The sequence below is a fragment of the Ctenopharyngodon idella genome, chromosome 6 (assembly GCF_019924925.1).
Source record: "Ctenopharyngodon idella isolate HZGC_01 chromosome 6, HZGC01, whole genome shotgun sequence".
Lineage (NCBI taxonomy): Eukaryota > Metazoa > Chordata > Actinopteri > Cypriniformes > Xenocyprididae > Ctenopharyngodon > Ctenopharyngodon idella.
Genome location: NC_067225.1, coordinates 16,196,507 through 16,220,808, shown reverse-complemented (window position 1 = coordinate 16,220,808; position 24,302 = coordinate 16,196,507). Strand labels below are relative to the sequence as shown.

The 24,302-nt window shown below is 42.4% G+C and overlaps 1 long non-coding RNA gene across 2 annotated transcripts in view; it reads right to left on the bottom strand.

Annotated features, from left to right (window-relative positions):
• Window positions 1-1,869: 1,869 nt before the first annotated feature.
• Window positions 1,870-24,302, bottom strand: part of LOC127514985 (uncharacterized) — a 34,079-nt gene continuing 11,646 nt past the window's right edge. Inside the window, exons 1-3 of one of the 2 annotated variants that reach the window (XR_007930744.1) lie at window positions 3,095-3,396; window positions 2,885-2,974; window positions 1,870-2,094 (exon numbers count right to left, since the gene is read on the bottom strand). This is a non-coding gene — a long non-coding RNA (uncharacterized LOC127514985). Of the gene's footprint in view, window positions 2,095-2,884; window positions 2,975-3,094; window positions 3,397-24,302 lie in introns of those variants that run through there. The other variant, XR_007930745.1, reaches the window with a different exon arrangement.

Sequence of the window (24,302 nt, the reverse complement as noted above, 5' to 3'; positions counted from 1 at the left end):
AATGATAGAGAGGGACGATTTGGGAAGATATCCAGTCAGGATTGCTCTGATGTCTTGTGTGGAAGATTCGCACATTTGAAGTGTAACGTGCTGATCTAACCGCGGGAAACGCGGCGCTGTTGCGCGCTCTACAGGCTCACCCAGCAGCACTTCAGACTGTTCCGCAATCGGTCTTTGTCAGGTGACGTCACACTCGTGAAGAGCCGAAGTGCATTATGGGTGTCGCCGCCATTTGTAAGGCATCCAAACAATCTCTGTATCAGTGCGGAGTTGTTGTTTTTTCTTTGGCTTCTTTTCATTGTAAAAACGGCACACTTTTGTTGTGTGAAAAGCTGCAATAATATGTCCCACAATAGAAAATGTAAACTTTACTACTAGGCAAGATTTAGTCGGTTTCCTACTTGAAAAAAGGCTGTACATAGAGTATGCCAAGCGACTGCTTACAAGCTAATGTTGATGAATTATGACAATGTTTACTACACGATGTTTATATGGTAATATGTTTTAGACGGTTGTAAGAATGCATTTAATCTCCCTCATCTGAACTTAAATGAGCAGCCTGCTGCTACAGTGCAGACTGCAGACATTTTAGAATAAGAGTCATGGTGTATGCGGGATGGTTTATAATTATTATTTTTTCCTGGTCATTACTGTTATTTTGTTTACACAACAAACTGTATTTAACTTAATTTCTATTTAATTCATAGTAAACTTCTGTATCTTCTGTCACAGGAAGGAAAGACTAAGAACATTATTTGACACATTATTCAATATATTTTACAAGTAGGCTATAGGGGTTATAGTTAAACCTAAAACCATAAAAAAAAAATCTTCATTACTTGAAATAAATGTTAACTGAAATAAAAAATAAAAAACTATAATGACATTTAAAAGCAAAAACTAAAAGACACAAACACAAAATATTACTAAAACTTTTAACTAAAATTACAATGAATTACAGTTGGTTGTCTTAAATGAACAAACAGTTTGGAGAATATCAGATATTGGATCTGATACAATATCAGTGTATTGGATCTGTGTATTGTTAGAGAAATGCTTACTTAATGCATTACAATTTAACTAAATTTGATTTTAGTCGACTAAATCTATTGTAGATTTAGTCAACTAAAATCGTATGATATTTAGTCAGCTAAAACTAGACTAAAATTAAACAATTTCCGATGACTAAAATATGACTAAAACTAAATCAAAATTTGCTGTCAAAATTAACACTGGTTCTACAGCCGTAAGACCTTTGTTCATCTTTGGAACACAAATTAAGATATTGTTGATTAAATCCGATGGCTCAGTGAGGCCTCCATTGAGAGCAAAGCCATTTAAACTCTCAAGGTCCATAAAGGTACTAAAAACATATTTGAAACAGTTCATGTGAGTTCAGTGGTTCTATCTTAATATTATAAAGGCGACAAGAATACTTTTTGTGCACCAAAAAAATAAAGACTTTAACAATATCTATATGGGCCGATTTCAAAAGCTTCCGAGCTTTATGAATCTTTTGTTTCGAATTAGTGATTCGGATCTCCTATCAAACGGCTAAACTGCTAAAATCATGTGACTTTGGCACTCCGATTCACTGATTCGATTCGTAAAGCTCCGAAGCAGTGTTTTGAAATCGGCCCATATAGATATTGCTGAGAAGTCTTTATTTTGTTTTTTTGGCGCACAAAAAGTATTCTTGTCGCTTTATAATATTCAGATAGAACCACTGAACTCACATGAACTGTTTCAAATATGTTTTTAGTACCTTTATGGACCTTGAGAGTTTGAATGGCTTTGCTCTCAATAGAGGCCTCACTGAGCCATCGGATTTCATCAACAACATCTTATTTTGTGTTCGGAAGAGGTCTTGGCTGTAGAACGACATGAGGGTGAGTAATAAATGACATTTTCATTTTTGGGTGAACTAACCCTTTAAGATGAATATTAGCAAAGTGTGAGGTCTTTAAACAAGAGGTCTTCACTGGGTGGTCTAGCATGCTGTTTTATTGACTCTGATCTCGGTCATTTGGCAGTAAAAGGTTGATGTCTTCGGATGAAGATGATTGAGAGGAAAATGGACTTATATCTGGGTTTCTGAAAAAGGAAGAAAAAAAAAGAGAAAGAGAGGAAGAACAAAAAATACAGCACTAGGACGCAACAATACAGACAGACAGATTTTTCAACACAGCTTGTAGATACCGTCACTACTATTCACAAGAAATAACGAAGCATGAATAGTACACTACCTCTTAAAGAAGAAAACACTATTTGTTTCTGTCTCATTCTCCAAAAAGAGGAGGAGAAAACGAAAGGCAATTGCAACGAGCAGTTTACCCTTTACTTTAAAATATCGTAATTTTTCCCCCTTGCTCAGCGAGACAACTTGCAAGTACAGTGGGCAGGCGTTCTGAGATTCGTTTAGTATATTTTCAATAACAAACCTCATTAATCAGCCGGCAGATCAAAGTGTGACGCTGCAGATGAATTTTAAATATTTAAACCCTCCCCACATTCAAATGCTATCACTGATCAAAGCATTTCATTTTAATTTCACAAGTCATTTTTACTGGTAGAGAGAGCCATAAACAAAGACACACACAAAGTCCAATTATATGTCTGGGATTTCCTGTAAACCTCCCCTGCTCTGTTTTCAATTCTGAACACTCTTCTCACTTTGTGAAAGTGAAGCATGGGGAAAATGCAAGCCGAATGAGGTAATTAATTAATTTGATTGTTTATATATGAGCTGCCAAGGAACTTTAAAGAAGCCATCAGTCAGTAATAGGAAGTAAACACTTTGCAAGGTGCCTGTGATTTGAGCTTTATAGTTGAAAGGTAATTACAGTGCCTGAGAAAACAAATATACTTAACCTTTCATTCTTACCCAATTTCTTCTGAAGTTCTGTCTGCATCTGCATGCCTTGGATACCATTTTTTGCCTTGCTATTTAGAGTGGGCTCTGATGGGCATTAATCTGAAAAGGAGAAAATAAGGTATCAAAATGGTGGAAATGAGTGTCATGCAAAGCACCAGGCTCTTCTTCATTTCTGCTGTCTTAATGTAAGGCAGACTACATTTACTTCCTGCAAATTACCTTTATGGTGATTTTCCATTAAAGCTAGCCAGGACAGAGCAGTGGTGAGCATTAGTCAAGCTTACTATAGGTCACACCTGTTACCAGAGGCTTTACTTCTATGCGATCTAAATGTGAAGTGTCAGCTCCCCCACAGAATCCTGATTGCAGAAGGAAACGCTCCGGCACCAAATTCATTCTCCGTTCCTGTCGCGTGTGTTAACAGCCAGCCTATTTATAAGCCTGCTTAACTCACAGAGCCTGGGGCCAGGCCATCTGACTCAGTGACTGCAGTAAAACTTCTAATATACACCTTGGCAAACGTCTCCATTAGGATAAATTACTTTTTCCTTTTTCAAAAGGTGAGGCCATGGCATGCTAATTGGTCCCAATCAAGTTTGTAATCTAATCCAATTAGAGACTGACACTCTGCTCATGGAAACCTTAATTGGGATTTTGTGTCTGTGTGAAGCTGTCAGTTGGAGAGTTATAGAGGAGGAAATAATTCATGATCACTGTAAATTGGAACCAAGGTGAGGCCTCTTAATAAAATGACCAGCTTCCTGATTGAGTTTTAACACCTGGGAGAAATCCTAGTGTCAGTCAGGCACTGAATTATGCACTTTATTGTTACTATTGTATTGTGAAAGAAAAGACAAAGTAACAAAGCCTCTTCTAATATCATACAATATTAAAGTGAATTGTCTGTATTATATATACTGATTGTATAAAGTTCTTATAGGGATGAGAATTTTTTTTTTTTTTTTTTTTTGTCCATACAAATGATAATCAAAATCAAAGTTAAAAAAAAAAAAAAAAAATGTTGAGCCTTTTTTGTATCTGTGTGGTTCACAGAGGAAAGAAATGCAAACAGGAACGATGTGTAGGTACATGTATTTTCACTTTTGGTGAACTATTCCTTTAATCAAAGTCATGTAATCCCTCTTCTACTACTACATTTCCTCTCAAGATTTTATTGAGAATATCTATGCATCTAACTATCGATTAAACAAATGGATTTCTTCCAAGGTTAGGGACCATTGAGTGTTGCGCTAGCGCATCTTCCACAGTTGATGTAATATGATGCGCTCTTTGCGAAATCTGGATTCCGCACCTCCCCGGCTGTGTGAGAGGAAGCTTTTCCCTGGTGGATCCGCAGGGTTTTCGTGAACAGGCAGATGGAGAAAATATTGTTGACATTAAACTGTTCCTCTTTTAAGGAATTGTTGTGACAAGGTGGAGCTCCCATCACTCGAAATAGCAGCTGTGTACTGTTTACAAAGAGGCCCAAAGCAATGTTTGTTTCCAATGAAATGGTGGCAACCATCTCTCTCTGTGTTTCCCCTCACTGCTGCTTCTTTGTAATAAAAAAGCTGCTCATATTAGAGGTTCCGCCTTATAGTTTGCTGTCATTGGTTTTTCTTCATTGCACACTTTCCACCGGAGTCATTTAGTATGTACTAAAATGGCTTTTATTTCAAAAGCAAACATCATTATTTCTTATTTGCAACATCAAGAAAATCGACGAACATTGTCTCCCCTGCCTCCCCTCCACTTCTATCCATGTTGTCTTCAGTATAATTGTTGAGTTCAGTTAAGCAAGTTAAAAACGCAAACTGGTGGAACCCGGAAAAAGGAAGCTAATGATTTGTCAGTGTGAAATCTCCAATGGAGAGTCAAATCAATGAGCTGTTCCAGGTTCATAATTACTGCTCTTTTTGCCAGCGTAAGGAAAAATCAATAAAGTCAAGTACATGAAGCACAAAGCACCCCGTTGTGTTGTAAACAGAGCAAACAGACTTTATGTGATTCACTATACATTCAGTATCTTCACAGGCCCCTAAATCAGACTATTTATTATTATTATTATTATTATTATTGAGTCAATGGTCAATGTTTGATTAAAATATATGAAAATTTATTTAAATTCAAAGTATCATAGTAGTAGTAAAATGATCATTAATGTTTATGTAATTTTTTTAATAGTGTGACCCTAACCCAAACTGTTTTTGTTTGGTTTTTAATCCCATCTGGCACATGGAATTCAATTATTAAACACCAAGACCTATTTAGCCGAATGGGACCATTTGTAAGAATAAAGAATTCACTTAAGAATTGCACAAAGATTTAAGTGCTCTCTTTTCATAAGTGACAAAACTGTACAGTATATCTTTCTATGGCCTTTGACCCTGACCTGCACCGATCTCATGTAGTCAGTTTAATGACCTATTTCCTGCAGATAACACTGCACTTCAAACACACTACAGGTTCTACATTTCAAAGCAGAATGTCAGTAATAAAAACAAATGCACTAAATTTGGCAGGAAATAAATTATAAGCTTTTCTATTGGGGATGTTAAAGATCTACTGACATTGAAGATACACTGTAAAAAAAATAATGTTAATGTAAATTACAACAATTGCTCATTACTACTTTTTACAGCACTCAAAAAAAAAAAAAAAAAAAAAAAAAAAAATTGGATTTACTTAAAAAAGAAGTGTCAAGTGGTTCCACGCAACTATATTGAGTAATTTGTACAAATGAGAATTTAGTTGTATGAGCAAAAGAAATTCAAGTAAAGCTGACAAAATTGAGTAAATACAAATCATTTGATTTTGTCACCTGTTACATAATATTTATATGTGCAGTTTATTTAATAATGTTATGTTTATTACGTAAGGTGAACAAATTTATTGACTTAATTTACCTTATTAAATTAAAACTGGGACAGGGGCATGTTTACCATGGTGTAGCATCTCCTTTTCTTTTCAAAACAGTTTAAAGACGTCTGGGCATGAAGGTTATGAGTTTCTGGAGTTTTGATGTTTGAATTTGGTCCCATTCTTGCCTGATATAGGTTTCCAGCTGCTGAAGAGTTTGTGGTCGTCTTTGATGTATTTTACGTTTAATGATGCGCCAAATGTTCTCTATAGGTGAAAGATCTGGACTGCAGGCAGGCCAATTCAGCACCTGGACTCTTCTACAACGAAGCCATGCTGTTGTAATAGCTGCAGTATGTGGTTTTGCATTGTCCTGCTGAAAAACACAAGGCCTTCCCTGAAATAGGCGTCGTCTGGAGGGGAGCATATGTTGCTCTAAAACCTTTATATACCTTTCAGCATTCATAGTGCCTTACAAAACATGCAAGCTGCCCATACCGTATGCACTTATGCACCTCCATACCATCAGAGATGCTGGCTTTTGAACTGAGTGCTGATAACACGCTGGAAGGTCTCCCTCCTCTTTAGCCCGGAGGACATGGCGTCCGTGATTTCCAACAGCACTGTCAAATTTGGACTCGTCTGACCATAGAACACATTTCCACTTTGAAACAGTCCATTTTAAATGAGCCTTGGCCCACAGGACACGACGGTGCTTCTGGACCATGTTCACATATGGCTTCCTTTTTGCATGATAGAGCTTTAGTTGGCATCTGCAGATGGCACAGCGGATTGTGTTTACTGACAGTGGTTCCTGGAAGTATTCCTGGGCCCATTTAGTAATGTCATTGACACAAACATGCCGATGAGTGATGCAGTGTCGTCTGAGGGCCTGAAGACCACGGGCATCCAATAAAGGTCTTCGGCCTTGTCCCTTACGCACAGAGATTTTTTCAGTTTCTCTGAATCTTTTGATGATGTTATGCACTGTAGATGATGAGATTTGCAAAGCCTTTGCAATTTGACATTGAGGAACATTGTTTTTAAAGTATTCCACAATCTTTTTATGCACTCTTTCACAGATTGGAGAGCCTCTGCCCATCTTTACTTCTGAGAGACTCTGCCTCTCTAAGACATCCCTTTTATAGCTAATCATGTTACAGACCTGATATCAATTAACTTAATTAGTTGCTAGATGTTCTCCTAGCTGAATCGTTTCAAAATTTCTTGCTTTTTCAGCCATTTGTTGCCCCGTGCCAACTTTGAGACCTGTAGCAGGCATAAAATTTAAAATGAGCTCATTTAGTGGATAGAAGTGTAAAATTTCTCCCTTTAAACATTTGTTATGTTATCTATGTTCTATTGTGAATAAAATATTGGCTCATGTGATTTGAAAGTCTTTTAGTTTTCATTTTATTCAAATAAAAAAAAAAAAAAAAAATGCCCCAACATTTCGGAGTTCAGGTATTTACTCTACTCACTCAAAAAAAATAACTCATTGAACAAACTCAATTTAATTGAATGCAGGAATTCCATCCTAAACGTGTATTTGAGCGCTCACAGCCTAAACACAGGTGCCACTCTTCTGCATAATGGTAACCACAAAATTCAAAAACATTACAGAAACTCATCTAAATGTTCAACATAACTGAACATTAAACACTAACATAAACTAACAACATCTTTTCCTTTACTGAAAAACACATAAAATAACACATTAATCCCTAAATTTACTCTCCTAATGCAGTCCCTTGCAAAGCCTGCTGGGAACTACGGATGCACTGCCCAGTTAGTTGTGTCAGCATTAATTTGTGCATTTCACTCAGCAATGTTAAGTTGACTGAACAAACAATTATTATGTAAAGCTGACAATACTCATTTTTTAGTAGAAACAACTCATAGTTACATGGGTTTTTTTAAGTAATGTGAACAAGGATGGTTTGAGTGAAACTAACAACAGTGAAAGTTAATTTTTTTTGAATGAGTGGAGTACAGCATTTTTTTCCCAGCCTATATTATCACACAGTACACCAAAAAAGAATAAAAATGCAAAAATGTCAGTAAAACTCAGTGATGTGCCTATAACCATTCCTTTAAAAAAAAAAAAAAAAAAAATCATTATCATAAAGTGAGGCAGGCAACCCCCAGCACCCCACTCCAATCTATTCCACATCCCCAAAGCACAGATCACATCTCCAGTGAGGTTTGAGAAAAGAAGAAACTTTCATCTGACAAATGGTACCACTTTCCTCACTGTCTTGTGAGAATGTATCTTTCTCCAAAAATTTGTTGATGACAAGCAGTCGTTTTCTTTTGCCCAACTTATCTCAGCTGTTCCTCTTACAAACGGGCAGACAGACAGGTTTCTCTGGTACGCAGACTCAACTTTCATCTGAGACTAGGCTCAAATGTCACAAATCTACATCAGGTGTCCGAACAACCACTGTAAGAGTGAGACATTTGCACTATAAACAAGAAGGCAGAAGGCTGATATCTTATATAATGGCAATCCAAAAAAAAAAAAAAAATCACTTCAAGAGTGACAATCTTCCCCCTTCTTGCCTTTCCAACCTTTTTTCCTCTTTTTGATGCTCATTCGTTAGTAAGGTAGATTTAAAGAAAAAAAAAAAAAATGGTTAGAGACATCAGAAGACTGAAATATATTTTATTCATATGTCTTGGTTAATTCGGAGGAGAAGCTTTCATGGAGATCCCTTTGTGCTAATTAAGGAGGTGTGGAGGAGAAAGGTGAAACAGTGAGAAGGAATATTCTTTTGCTCTTAAGTTGAGCACTTTATGCCATGGAAACTAATTTCAACTGCACTATTTTGGGATTTATCATTGTGTACACGATCTCTGTGTTAATCTGTGAAACACCTCTATGACATTTGTACAGTAAAGAATAATGATACATCCCTCATAACAACGTGTGGGTAGTAGCTATTTGCAACAACACAGCAATTATACTACAGTTCTGCCGTTAACCGGCTGCTTAGTGTTTACAAATCACTCAGCTGGAAATGCACCCTACGTTGAATTGAGTTATTAAATGGAACGCTCATTTCCACCAAAAGCTGCTTTTAAATTTCGCTAATAATACCTCCTTTCAGCCTTTTCCTAAAAGCCAAATTAAAATTTCATAAGCTGGCCTCACATTTTCATCCCCAGAATCTCTATTAAAACTGTCTGATTGCTACTATGGCTTCTTTTTTTCTCTCTGCACTTAAATTTAATCATGGGTTCTCCTTTCAGTCAAAAGCATACAGCACCCTGGCAAAAACATGAATTTGGAGGTAGATTATCTTCTCAGATGTGTGCATGGCAGTTTTATGCTTTTCTACACCAAAATACATTATGTCGTAATCATAAAATTGAAAACGTCTCGGTTACGTATGTAACCCTCGTTCCCTGAAGGAGGGAACGGAGACGTACGTCAGTAGTGACCGACGAATTGGGATATCGCTAGAGAGCCCTATCAGCTTCGAGTGAACTACAACAGGCCAATGAAGTTGGCGTGCAATATTTGCATAATGCGCACCGCCCCCGCCAGGTGGTATAAATAGGGGAGCAGATGCCATCGCACTCTGTTTTTCGCTGAGGAGCCAACCTAGTCCGCACTACAGCGATGGTACAGCAACTGTGGCGACGGGACGTACGTCTCCGTTCCCTCCTTCAGGGAACGAGGGTTACATACGTAACCGAGACGTTCCCTTTCAGTCGGCGCGACACGTTCGACGTACGTCAGTAGTGACCGACGAATTGGGATCCCAAATAAAGCGCCACAGTATGAACCCCTTCCAGTGCCCAGCGCAAGCTCTAGCCACCCGGCGCACCAGTGGGATGGGGAAGGGGGCGAGCTTACGCTGAGAGAGTCTACTGCTGTTCCGACATACCCACTAAGTAAACTAGACTACACTGGGGAAGCGAACCCGTAGGGGATGCTGCGGAGACCACTACCCACCCGTAGGGGAGGAATTTACGTGGAGAGTACACATATGGACTGGCCGTGGGCAGTTCGCATATGGAGTCCCTGGGATGGCTCCACCTGGGTAGGGGGAGACTCATCTGACAGGTGACAGCAGAGCTGGCTCTGCTAGGGAAAGACACGGGCTCGCCGTAGGGAATTGACCGTGGACAAATACACACATGGGACCACTCATGTGGAGGGGTCACGACATGTGGAACCCAGCCAAACGTCAACGTCGGAGACGGAGGTTTGGCCTGGCATCAGACACTCCGCAATGTCCGAGCCGAAGGGGGAGGCGGAGGAACTCGACTGGAGTAAAAAGGATGCACGTATCCGGCCCAGGGGGCGGGAGTGGCATTGCAAGCCGACACTAGAACGGGCTCTTCACGTCTACCGGCTGGTGGAAGCGAGTACACGGGAAGATACCGGTTCTACACGAAGGCTATAGAATCTAGCGAACGTGTTAGGTGTCGCCCAGCCCGCAGCTCTACAGATATCTGTCAGCGAGGCGCCGTGCGCCAGCACCCAGGAAGAGGCCACTCCTCTGGTGGAGTGGGCTCTCAACCCGAGCGGGCAAGGCACGCCCTGGGATTCATACGCCAGGGCGATGGCGTCCACTATCCAGTGGGCCATCCTCTGCTTGGAGACAGCCTTTCCGTTCTGCTGGCCTCCGTAACAGACAAAGAGCTGATCTGAGGTCCTAAAGCTTCATGTTCTGTCCACGTACAGGTGCAGAGCGCGGACGGGACAGAGCAAAGCTAGGGCTGGGTCTGCCTCCTCCGAAGGCAGCGCTTGCAGGTTCACTACCTGATCTCGAAAGGGAGTGGTAGGAACCTTGGGCACAAATCCAGGCCGGGGTCTCAGGATAACGTGAAAGTCACCGGGCCCGAATTCCAGGCACGATTCGTCAACCGAAAATGCGTGCAGGTCCAATACCCTCTTGAGCGAGGCCAATGCAACCAGGAGGACGGTCTTTAGGGACAGTACTTTTAACTCAGCTGATTGCAAAGGCTCGAAGGGAAGACCCCGGAGAGATGTAAGAACCAGGGTCAGATCCCAAGAGGGTACAGAGGGGGGCCGGGGAGGATTCAGTCTCCTCGGCCCCCTCAAGAACCTGACGATCAGATCGTGCTTCCCTAGCGATTTACCATCAACTGCATAGTGATGTGCGGCGATAGCGGCAACATACACCTTGAGGGTGGAGGGAGACAGCCTTCGCTCCAGGCCCTCATGCAGAAAGGAAAGCACGGCTCTGACCGAACATGATCGGGGGTCCTCTTGGTGAGAGGAGCACCATTCGACGAACAGGTTCCACTTCAGCGCATAGAGGTTCCTCGTAGAAGGAGCTCTAGCGGAAGTGATGGTGTCTGCGACCGCTTGCGGAAGATCACTCAGAACCTCCGTGTCCCGTCCAGGGACCACACATGGAGTTTCCACAGGTCGGGACGCGGGTGCCAGAGGGTGCCCCGTCTCTGAGTCAGGAGGTCCTTCCTCAGAGGAATGGGCCAGGGAGGTGCTGTCGCGAGGAGCGTGAGGTCCGAGAACCAGGTCCGAGTGGGCCAGTATGGAGCCACTAACAAGACCTGATCCTTGTCCTCCCTGACTTTGCACAGGAGCTGTGTGAGAAGGCTCACTGGGGGAAATGCATATTTGCGTAGGGCCCCGGGGCCAGCTGATTGCCAGGGCATCCGTGCCGAGCGTGCCGCCGGTCAGGGAATAGAACAACTGGCAGTGGGCAGTCTCCGGGGAGGCAAACAGATCTATCTGTGCCTCGCCGAAGCGCTGCCAGATCAGCTGGACCACCTGGGAATGGAGTCTCCATTCGCCCGGAGGCGGAGGCTGCCGTGAGAGCTCGTTGGCTGCACGGTTGAGCGCGCCTGGGACGTGAATAGCACGAAGCGACCTCAGATGCTTCTGACTCCCCACCCCGTGGCAGAGGCATCTGTGTGGACCACAGCATGCCTGGACACTTGTTCGAGGGGAACTCCAGCCCGCAGGAACGAAGGGTCCGACCACTTGGTGAGGGTGCGACGGCAGTTCGGTGTCACGGGGACACGGAACGTACCGCGCTGCCACGCCCATCTCGGGACCCGGCCGCGGAGCCAGTGTTGAAGCGGCCTCATATGAAGCAATCCGAGCGGTGTGACTGCGGCTGCGGATGCCATATGCCTCAGGAGCCTCTGAAAGAGTTTCAGTGGGGCCGCTGTCCTGCGCTTGAGCGTACTCAGGCAGGTCAACACTGACTGGACACGCTCCTCAGTGAGGCGCGCGGTCCAGGCGACCGAATCCAGTTCCATACTGAGATAAGAGATCCTCTGCTCGGGGGAGAGTTTGCTCTTGTCCCAGTTGACCCGAAGACCCAACCGGCTGAGGTGAGCTAACACCATGTCCCTGTGTTCGCACAACTGCTTCCGCGAGCTGGCCAGGATGAGCCAGTTGTCAAGGTAGTTGAGGATGCAAACGCCCTGTTCCTTGAGCGGAACAATGGCCGCCTCCGCAACCTTCGTAAAGACGCGGGGCGACAGGGCCAGCCCGAAGGGTAGGACTTTGTACTGACATGCCCGACCCTCGAACGCAAACCGTAGAAGGAGTCTGTGACGAGGCAGAATCGAGACATGAAAGTACGCGTCCTTCAGGTCGATCGCTGGGGATGGATGCATTTGAAAATGCACTTCTGCGTAAGCATCTTGAACGGCAGCCTGTGAAGGGACCGATTCAGAACACGCAGATCCAGGATTGGCCGTAGCCCACTGCCCTTCTTGGGTACAATGAAGTAGGGGCTGGAGTACCCTGACTCCATATCGGCTGGAGGGACCGGCTCGACTGCATCCTTCGCCAGGAGAACAGCAATCTCCGCCCAGAGAACAGGTGCATTGTCCAGGGACACACAAGCGTAATGGACACCCCTGAACACCGGGGGACGGCAGGCGAACTGAATCGCATAGCCGAGTCTGATGGTACGAATGAGCCAGCGGGACGGGCTGGAAAGCGCTAGCCAGGCTTCCAGACACCGAACCAGCGGGACCAAATGCACCACAGACGTACCGGGCATGGGGCAGCGAGGTAGAGTGCTGGGACCCGACTCGGACGGCATAGCGGCCCGTAGTGGGGTCAGACTCTGCAAGGTGTCAGTGTGAATGGGAGACGGCACATGGGAGGCGGCCTCGACCAACACACTGTGACCTGCTGGCGAAGTGAGAGGGGGCTGAGAGTGGCGAGGTGGGGCCTCGCGCACTGCCAGCCGTGCCCTCTTGGGACCTGGAGGGTTAGAAAACAGTTCTACTTTGTGGGTACCGCTGGTCTCCGGAGAGCCAGCAGCGGAACAAACCAAAATACTCCACCCGGCCCTCCTCCGGGGAGGGAGCGATGTGGGCATCGTCTCCCGAAGAACTGTTTACCTCAGCTCCAGTTTACCCATTTCTCCAGGACCGCTTCTCGCTAGCCAAGTGGCTTGGCTGCGGGCTGAGCGGGCTGGATTTTAGGCCAGCTTGTGAGATGAGAGCATCGAGAAAGCGTACTTAGATGATGACACCTCTGCAAGGCTAGCCAGGGGTTTTCCGGACCACCATGGTGGCCATATTTGGCACCAAAAAAGGCTTCCAAACTGCCAAGTTTTTCATGCACGTCCGGGCTAAGACAGGGGGCGGGGCAAGGCAAGTACGCGTCGCACCACACCCCCAGGGGCCCGGGAAAGCATGGTTGTTAACTCTGAATCTGATTCAGCATGAGCACATCACAACCGTGGGACGTTCAGCCTCATCTTCATGTCCAGAGCCCAACAACCCTCTCTCCAATGTAGCAGTCGACATCTGATCCTCTGCTGGAGCCCTGACTAAGATGCTAGGTCCCCCATGAGAAGGACCAGCAATCCACCCAGAAGCTACCAGCCATGTGGGACAGTGAACGTGGTCGTCTAACTGAACGACACACGGCGCTGAGCGCCGACGTGGCCATGTTTTTACCAAACATAAACCACCCACGAACACAGTCACAACATGTTTGCGATGCATTAGAGGAGTGGGGGGCCCACGGAGATTGGCTCGGCAGGTATTGCCCCACTGTGATCCTCTGGTCACCCTGGCTTATTCACCAAAAGTAGTACTTTTCTGATTCAGAAAGAGAAACTAGATCGGGGAATAGGTGAGGGGACTCCACCTCATTTGAGGCACTCGAGTCTCGACCACGCATCTAGAGCGCCGAACAACGCGCTGGGTTGCCATGGCAACGCGCGCTGTCAGCCGGCAGCTCGACGGCACACGGCGTGCTGAGCGCTCAAGCCCTTACGAGAAAGGCAAGACGAACAACGCGCCGACGTGGGCATGCTCTCTTTTTTTGTTTTACAAGAGAATATGAACCACCCACAAACACAGTCTCAGCACGCTAAGCAGACATGAGAGAAAGTGATTGTGGCCGTCAGTGAGGATAGGAAACGACCGCCTCCAGAAACGCACAGACAGAATGACGTCTTGAAAAAGACGCAGTGTCTGTCTGTGAAGCTCTTTTAGAAGCTCTTGTTCTTTGTGCCGAAGCACACAGGGAACAGCCGCGATGTGACTGCAGGTACACTTTTCACTCCCTGAGTCACACACACAGAGGAACCGGCCCAAATCGCAAACCAAACGGGGCAAATAATGCTGTGAAAACAGCAGTTGAGAGCTATATAACAGCTCGAGAAGCTCACTCTGGGAAAGCTCACGGCCTCGCTGTAAGGTGCCATAAAGCCAGCACTGTAGAACAAAAGCTCTTCAAAGGCTTGCGAAGTCACTCTCAGACTAATAGCAGGAACACACAGGTTGGCTCCGAAGCGAAAGACAGAGTGCGATGGCATCTGCTCCCCTATTTATACCACCTGGCGGGGGCGGTGCGCATTATGCAAATATCACACGCCAACTTCATTGGCCTGTTGTAGTTCACTCGAAGCTGATAGGGCTCTCTAGCGATATCCCAATTCGTCGGTCACTACTGACGTACGTCGAACGTGACCGACTGAAAGGGAACTAAGTTCCTATTTGACGAGTTATTGAATTTTGAATTCAACAAAAAGCTGACACATCCCATGCACATCCCAAGTGACAGTCATATGTATTAGGCCAGGGATGGGACTGGAGGGTACCGAAAGCATCTTAACTTTGAGGATTTAAGACAAGTTGGAGGGTATTTTTAAAAGCATTATTTTCAGGAATTCAAATTTTCATGGTTTGTCTTTAGAACAATTTCAAGAACAAAGATAACATTCTTAAAAAATATTTTTGGGAATACATAATATTAATAACTTTAATTTTAAGTTAGAAAATAAGAAGAACATAGCAGTTAAGAATAATTTTTTTCTTAAAAAAAGGTTTGTGACTAACTGTCAATCCCTAAAAGTTTTATTATTATTGTTGTTGTTGTTATTATTATTATTTAGCAACCACAAGGCAGACTGCATCTGATTTAGATTAGTTCTAATTTAGTATTAATTAAATAATCAGTGGCCCGGTTTCACAGACAGGGCTTAGCCTGAGCCAGGATTAGGCCTTTCTTCAATTAGGATATTCAAGTAGCTTTTATAAACGTACACTAGAAAAAACATTACTGGTGTGCATCTTGAGACAAAACAATGGCACTGACATATTTTAAGATATCTCAGTACAAGTTTCTTTCAGTTAAAACAGCTAAAACATGCATTTTGTATAGCTTAAGCCTTGTCTGTGAAACCGGGGGAGTGTGTTTTTATTTATTTTCACAGGGGTAATGATTCATACAAAGAATATCTTCAGAGAAATAAGAATGATTTGATGAGCCTGTATGAGAGACATCAAGTCCCTGTATCAGTGGTTAGACTGGGGTACTACACAACTAGCTGAGCAAAGAGATTCAGACAGCATAGACCTTTTCAGTTTTCTGCCTTTTTATGCTTCAAAGAAGCTTGGTTTAAAAAAAAAAAAAAAAAAAAAAAAAAAAGTGGTGTGACTTGAGGCAGTCTTTAGTTTTTAGCTCCTGTCATTTGAAAGTGGTAACTAGTGCTGTGGGACTGCTCAACTGATTACAGCTCATTTAGCTGATGTGTTTGTCCCTGGTGACTTATAAACTAAAGTGATTTATGCATATAGTGTTTTAATTGCTAATACAACACTATTATTTTATTTGTCAAAGTTCTTGATCTATAAGACCTCCTCAAACCTTTTACGTTTTGACTGGAGTAGCTTTTTTTTTTTTAAAGCACAGGTATCATATTATGTTAAATACTTTAGTGTAATGAATGTGTCATGGTAAATTATGCTAATTGTTGTACCATGCAAGTTAATCATGCATAGATGATAAGAACATTCCCAAGACAAAGGTTAATATTAGCACAGAGAGTTTCTTCATCTAACCTCTTAATTAACCAAGTAGCCTCTCTGTCTAGTCACATTTTACTCATCAGTGTAAATGGTGAAAGGGTAGAGCAAGCCAGAGAGAAGGAGGTTAGATCAACATTTGTACTTCATTAAGGCGAGACACTACAGGTGAATAGGGATTTTTTTTAAATTAGAAGATATCACTGTGAAACTTCTCCAGTTTATTACTGGCATAAACATAAGAAAAAAATGTATTACAAGTTTTGTGTAAATTTATGTTTTAATATGCAAATGAGGGCTTATATACTTAAATATACGCTCATTTGCATACATTTCCAAAAACAAAATCTGGAAATTGGAAAGGTCCAGGTTTAAAATTCTTGGTTCTATTTGTTGACATATTAGATGAAAGGGCTTTTACAGAGGGGATTCTGGATATCTTATTTTGTGCTTTAGTAAATTAGAGAATACTGACAATAGCCTTAAAAAATCTATTTTCGCCATGTTTTTTTTAGTAAAAGGACCTATAACTCAGGATAGGAATGATATATCAACAAATCCCTCTGTAAAAGCCTTCAGGATATAGTTAAGTATAAGTCTGGAAAAGTTGGTGCTTGTAGGTGCTACTGAAGTGGATATATCTGACTCTGAGTGTGAGAAAAAACTCATTTTGAGAAAACGGCCTTTAAAGTTTTATATTGTATAATTTCATACATTTCTATTGAAACCCCCAACCTACAAACAAAATATATATTCAGTTTATTAATATCAGTATTATGTAATATTTAAAACACATGGAAATTGATAAATGAATAAATTATTAATAACAATAGCCTTAAGCTGAAGAGAACTACCTTAACAAACACACATAACAACAGTCACAAAAACTGCAAACAAACTGTGTCTGTTTGTTGTATGTCCATCTATAACTAAATTAATCTAATAAACAGCTCCCTGTCTGTTTACAGCCTAAATGTCCATGCCTGCACCATATGTAGGCCCCTCTTCGATCTCCTGTCGGTGTCTTTTCACCTTTTTGGCTGTGCTTACGCTTTGGCGCCTGCGTTTCACACGGGTGGACTGAAAAATGTTCGCTTTTGAAAGTCTAACCATGTCAGTGTAACTGCATGTATTTACAGTGATAACTGTACACTGAAGCCACAACTTATCCATGACAGCCAGCATGGCAGAGGCACCTTCATTAAAAGTGGCAATAGCCATACTGGCTGCAGCCTCAACCCTGCTTTTCCCCACAAATACTGTTTTCGGACATCGGGCCCATATGACAGAGTTGAGGCACTCATTTGCATTTTGAGTGCCTCCATGCTGCATGCGCTGTAGCAGACTGTCACTGGACATTCGGTGGTACACAGGGATAAGCTTCTTTCCCACTTCACGTGACAGAAAGTTTTTAGTGTGATGCTTGTGGGACTCTGGTGTTTCTCCATTCTCCTCTGCTCTCCTGTACCAACACCACGATGGACTGCACCTCGTATGTAATGGATTGTCATCACTAGACATGTTGTGAAGGAGACCTGCCCAGATCTCAGCTTTCATTTTATCTACGGAGCCCTGGTTGTTAATAATAGCCCCCCTGTAAAAATTTTGCAAGGCCTTACATTTAGGGGCAGTCAGCTTGCCCAGACCCTTGCCCCCTAATTTACCTAATTTACTTAGTTTCCTAAGTGCTGTACCCATGCGTTTATGGGCATGATTTATGCACTCCAATTTCACAATTTCATGTCCAGGGTATGGGTTGAGGGCAACCACCTCCTTAAATGCAGCACTATCTCCATCTGACAGCATCTCAGTATATCGCACCTGGTGACAACTGACTGACCTGGCCCACATCCTCTTAGCTGCCTCCTGCTCCATTGCTTTACTTGAGCCTGCAAAATTTTTAGCACAGTCAGTGTGTGCCTCCCTCCAGCTTTCAAATTCCTGGCCTGTTATTTTTCCTTCTCGCTTGGCACTATTCTTTAAGGCACATGCATGACAGTAGGAGGACAAGACCTCAAAGTCTATTACTAGACCTGTAAGGACGTCAATGCACACACCGATGCCATAATTTGATGTGAAACCTCTTTTATGCCAGGTTCCATCAAAAGACACGCTGATGTTTATAACTGCATCTTCATCCTCCATCAGTAACCTTGCCACATCTGCATCAACCTCAGCATAAGCCTGCCTGATCTGCTCCCTGGCCCTGTGCAATGACCCCAAGCCTCTCTCAATTTCTGCAACTACAATGAAACAAATACCGTATAAATAAACATTGATTTAATCAGGTTTTATTCATAGTGCACATATAACTTAACTTATTTTTTAAAAGACAGTGGATTCTTATATGATTATCTGATTATGATATGATTATGTTATGTGTGTGTGTGCGTGAAAGTAAATCTGTCCAACAAAATATACTGAATATCATAACATTTATTTGTTAATATTTTATGTATAAATATGTTTACATTTTTATGATATAATGTGCATTATGAGGGGAAATATAAATGTAATGTCACTCTCACTTCTGGCACTATCCACAAGACAAAAGCATTTGGCATTTAGACACTACACTGCTTGGTTTTCTGGCTCAACCTTTTTCATACCTGTCACTTTTCTGTTGTGTCTCTGATAAGTCTTAAGGTGAAGGGAAGGTATCCCTAACACCTTGCTGATTTTTTTGAGAGCTGCATACCCCATTCCTAATTCATGTGCTAAGAGCACCATCCGCACATTCACATCAAATGCAACGTCGTTCCTGGACTCGTCCTGCAGACGCGTAGATGTGTAAACACTTCTGCAGTATCTATCTCTCTCACACAGACTACACTCCAGCAACACACTGCTACAGAACCCATGATTCTGTGCATCAATGTCAATTTTCAGCCCTGATCCAGCACAGTTAGGACAACACAAACCACTGACTAATTCATTCAATCGTGCGACGTGAATTATGAGCCATTCCTGTGTGGCGCGGCTGTCATTCCCTCCAACAGACTCTCTCTTTCCCTTTCCAAACGATAACTTACGCGATGAGGCACTCGCTGATGGGGTTTCATCGTCTAATCTGTTGTTTACTTTCTTTTTACTAGCTCTTGCAAGTGACAGCTGTTGCCGTCTTTTCTGTGAAAGTTTATGAGCTGATTTCGGTGTTGTCGGCATTTTCTCTCAGGCGCAGAATAAACAAAGAAGCGTGACACGTGAGAACCAATCACGTAGTCGGAAATTCACATCGACCAATCAGATGTGGTTTTCGGCTGTAGATTCCCCGGCAAACTTTCGCGGTTGGTTATTTCTACAAAGGAAATGCCCATATTTGGATTAGACAGCGCTGTGAATGAGACTGGGAGCTTTACAATGATACCAGGCATGACATGTTTCTGTGAATGGAGACGGCACGGGAGCTCGCGTTAGAATGCTAAATTTTGGTGATTTCCGATAGAAATCTAAAGGCGCAAGTTGACAAAATATAATGAAATAACCCCCTTAATGTGTAATGTTGACATATTTTTTATTTTGACATGAAAGTTTACATGTTAAGGGAGCAAACTGGCCCAAAATCTCAAAATTGACCACTGCATGAAAAAACGATGTTTTCACCTGCCGTGTCTCGCCTTAAACTTCATGTAGATAGATAGTAGAGCTGTGCAGATATACAGAACAGAAAGAACATCGCTGTTCAGTAGGGTTTAAGTGCCACAGGATGGTATACTAAAAAAACTGTGCAGTGTGAATAAAACTTAAACATTAAACATATTAAACAAGTCATTTTGGAAATTGCAGTCAACTCCAGAATTATTGCATTTATTGCATTTATGAAGAAAAGGCTCAGCGCCCAAGGCTCTATCACCTATTGCCAGTGTCTATGGGCGGACTGCTGAGGCAGATTGACAGCAATAACCATTTTAGGATTGTTTGTGATTTGGTCAGTGACTTAGGAGTCCTCTTGACTACTCCTAACTTTTCACAGATTTAGGAGCTAGTTTTAGTGCTAAAATTCTTTGTGAAATACTCTTAGAGCAAAAATTTAGGAGTACTAAATTTAAGACTGACACACCCATTATTACGCACCCATTAAGAGTTTCTCCTAAAGCGGCAAGTTAGGAGCTACTTTTAGCCTTAATATGTTTTGTAAATACATCCCCTGATGTGCAGCAAAAGATTGTTGAGCTTCACAAAATAGCACAAAATAAAATGTGGTTATAAGAAAATAGCTTAAGCATTGAAAATTACCATTTCCACCATCAGAACAATAATTAAGAATTTCCAAACAACAGAAATGTTACGAATCTGCCTGGAATATGAGTTGTGTCTATATCGTCCTAATGCACAGTGAGGAGGATAGTTTGAGTGGCCAAACACTCTCCAAGGATCACAGCTGGAGAATTGCAGAAAATAGTTAAGTCTCTGGGTCAGAAAGCCTAAAAAAATATATCAAACAACACCTACATCACCACATGTTGTTTGGGAGGGTTTCAAGAAAAATCCTTTACTCTCATCCAAAAACAAACTCCAGCATATTCAGTTGTCAGACACGACTGGAACTTCAAACTGGACTGTCTTTTATGGTCAGGTGAATCTAAAAAAAGAGCTTTTTGGCAGCAAACCCACCAGATGGCTTTGGTGCAAACATGGATAAAAAGTACCCCATGTGTACGGTTAAATATACTGCTGGATTTTTAATGTTGTGGGCCTACTTTTCTGCCAGAGGTCCTGGACATCTTGTTCAGATACATCGCAACAAAAAAATCAAAACCTGACGGCCTCTGCTAGAAATCTTATAATTGGCCGTGGTTGGATCTTCCATCAGGACAGTGATTCAGAACAAACATCAAAATCAAAATAAAAATGGGTCAATGAACACAAATCCAAGCTTCTGCCATGGTCATCTCGGTCCCCAGACCTGAACCCTATATAAAATGAGTGGTTAAACTGAAAAGGAGAAGCACCAACATGAACCTGGGAATTTGAAGGATCTGTAAAGATTCAGTATGGAGGAATGGTCTCTGATCTCAGGTATTCTCCAAACTCATCAGACATTAAAGAAGAAGACTCAGAGCTGTTATCTAGGGAAAAGGAGGTTGCAATAATTGGGTGCCAATAATTGTGGCCAATGTGAACTAGAGAAAAACATTTATTTCATGAGATTTTCCCCCCACTTTCCATTATTTTACTTCAATGATAGGTTAGAATTTTGTGAATTTTTTGAATGAAAGATCAAAAGGATAAACAATGTAGATTTATTTTCAAAGCTCCCTTTTCTCATATTAAACAAGATTGCCAATAATTCTAGAGTTGACTGTATCTGATTATTTATTTGATCATAATTTGTATTGTTTTGTATTGTAAAACTTTATTGTCCCCCCTTAGGGACAATTTGTTCTGTAGCTTGATAGATTTTTTACACCACATACAAGACAGACAAATACACCACATTAATAGCACATTAAGAAAGATGAAATTAAAAACTACCTCTTGCTATTTGAATTAAGCAAATTAATAGCACATGCAACAAACAAATATTTACATCTGTTTGTCTTAGCTAGAGGGACCCTATACAAAGATCCTGAGGGGAGGGTCTGAAATGAATCATAGAGAGGGTGAGATATGTCAGATATAATGTGATGCGCTTTCTTTAGCACCTGAAACAAATCTGATAACCCAGGCAATTTCACACTTAATACTTTACTGCAGTTATTTACAACCTTTGATAGTGAATTATTTTGTTTGACCTTTAAAGAGGCAAACCAACAAATCAATCAAAATGTTAAAATAGATTCAACATATGCCTTATAAAAAGTCATCAGTGTCCTATCAATATTTATTTTGGTTAATTTCCGCACACAATAAAGTCTTTGTTGGCTCATCTTACCCAGTCTATCAGTATTCTCTACAAAATTAATAGTGCCTAGGTACTTATGACTTTCGACCAATTCAATCAAATTATTATCGGCAATTGTACTTGGGACTGCTGACTGATTTCGCCGCAGATCGATGCACATGTCCTTAGTTTTCTTAGCGTTCAGAATTAGACCAGCCTGTCGACACCAGTTTGCAAAATACTCGACAATAGGCCCGTGTTCCTTCTCCTCACCAACCAACAAACTTACTATAACTGTGTCATCAGGAAACTTCAGAATGTACCGATTCTCAAGTTGACTTCAACACTCATTTGTGTATAGGATGTAGAGAAGAGGAGAAAGTACACATCCCTGTGGGAAGCCAATAGATGTAGTTATAGGACCTGACAGAAGGAATTTGCAGTTGTTGATTGAATATGTATGTTGAATATGTTTTATGAATATGAATATGTCTATGATTTTATTAGATGTACAACAACAATGTAGTGCATCACTAAGTCCATAAATAGATGCCAGAAACATTAGTCGACAGATTCAATTGTCTGAAGAAGACCCTCAGGCTTAGTAGGGGCATGGCAACAAGATGCAGTGTCTTGTTACCCTTCAGGGAACTGGGTTACATATGTAACCTGAGACGTTCCCTTTCAAGTTGAACTCGACGCCACGTCATGACGTTAATGCTATGGGAATTGAATTCCAACGTCGCTACCCCTACAGCAAGAGCCTGCCCACAAGGCTGTGTAGAAGCACAGACTCTTGTTGAGCACAAACTAGACTTTGACTAACCCTAAAGGACAATAGCTCCTGGGGTTGTATCCGTGTCTAAGCTGTAAAACCTGATGAAAGTGTGCAGTGAGGACCAACCTGCTGCAGCACAGACATCTTGTAAAGGTACACCTCGCAAGAGCTCTAGAAGATGCTACAATCCTAGTGGAGTGGGACCTAACACCTAGAGGCGACCTCTATTGCGACCACCAAAACATACCAAAAGCTAGGAAGATTTACACCACTGGCCTGAGCAGTGGACATAAATCCTCAAAGCAAGGACAGGGCATAACAAATCAAGGCTTTCTTGCTCCCGTGTTTGATGGGGCAGAGGAAAGAAAGCTTGCAACATAACTGGCTGAGGAGCTGAAGAAGGAACATGAGACCTGGTGGTCTCCTACTCTCTTTAGTGATTTTAGCGTCAACAACAAAGCTACATTAAGAGTCACCATTTTCGCTGAAACTGACTCTACAATCTAAAAAATGTTGGGTTAAAACAACCCAATTGCTGGGTTTGTTAATTTTCAACCCACAATTTTTTTAAGTGTAAAGGCTCAAACAGATCTTCTATCAAGGCGCCTAGAACCACCCTGTTAAAAAACACAGTATATGCTGGTTAGGTATGTTTTGAAGCATGGCAGCTGGTTTATGTTGGTCCTTAGTTGGTCATGAGCTAGTTTAAGCTGATTCTGAGCTGGTTATAAGCTAGTCCTGAGCTGGAGCTAGTTGCTTAGGACTAGCTTAGGACCAGCACTTGACCAGCTTGAACCAGCTCATGTCCTGCTAAGGACCAACTAAGGACCAGCTTAACCCAGCTGCCATGCTTCAAAACATACCTAACCAGCATATGCTGTTTTTTTTCAACAGGGCAATGCTAGGTCACAGTGAACTCACAATCAGCAGATAGGCCTCAGCCGTCTACCAAGACACCAAGGGATGCCTCCCAAATGAGGTTCCATCCACAGGTGAGTGGCTAGCAGAGATAGCGGCCACATATACCTTTTAGGTGGAAGGAGCCAACAAGGAACTCTAGGAACTGGACCAACTGGGCAGTTAACTGAGTTCACATCACAATCTCTACAATGTGTTTAGAACAGTTGCCATTTCAGGGCATACAATTTTTTTGGTAGAAGGAGCTCTTACATTAAGAATTGTTTCTGTGACCTCTGCCAATAGACCAGAATCTATGAGCTGTTACCCCTCAGGGGTCAGATCCAAATTTTACATATCTCTGGCCAGGGATAAAATATCATCTCACTTGAGAGAGATCATCTCTCCAGATTGGGATCTCTCATTGGAGGCTGTCCAGAAGAGATACTAGGTCTGCAAACCACACATGGGCCGATCAGAATCACTAGAAGGCGGCGAACTCAGTCCTAGGCAAACCCTTGCTAAAACTGCTAGGAGCAGAGCTGTCGGAGGAAAGGCGTACAGATGCAGCCTTGGCCACTCCTGTACCATGGCATCCAGCCCCAGAGGAGCTGGAGGTATGAGAGTGAACCAGAGAGGACAGTGGTTGTCTCCTCGGAGGCAAACAAATCCACTTTCGCTCGGCTGTACCTCTGCCATATGGATTTCACTACTTGTGGATTGAGACACCATTCCCTGGCCCTCAGCCCCTGTCTCGACAGGATGTCTGTACCTCAAATATA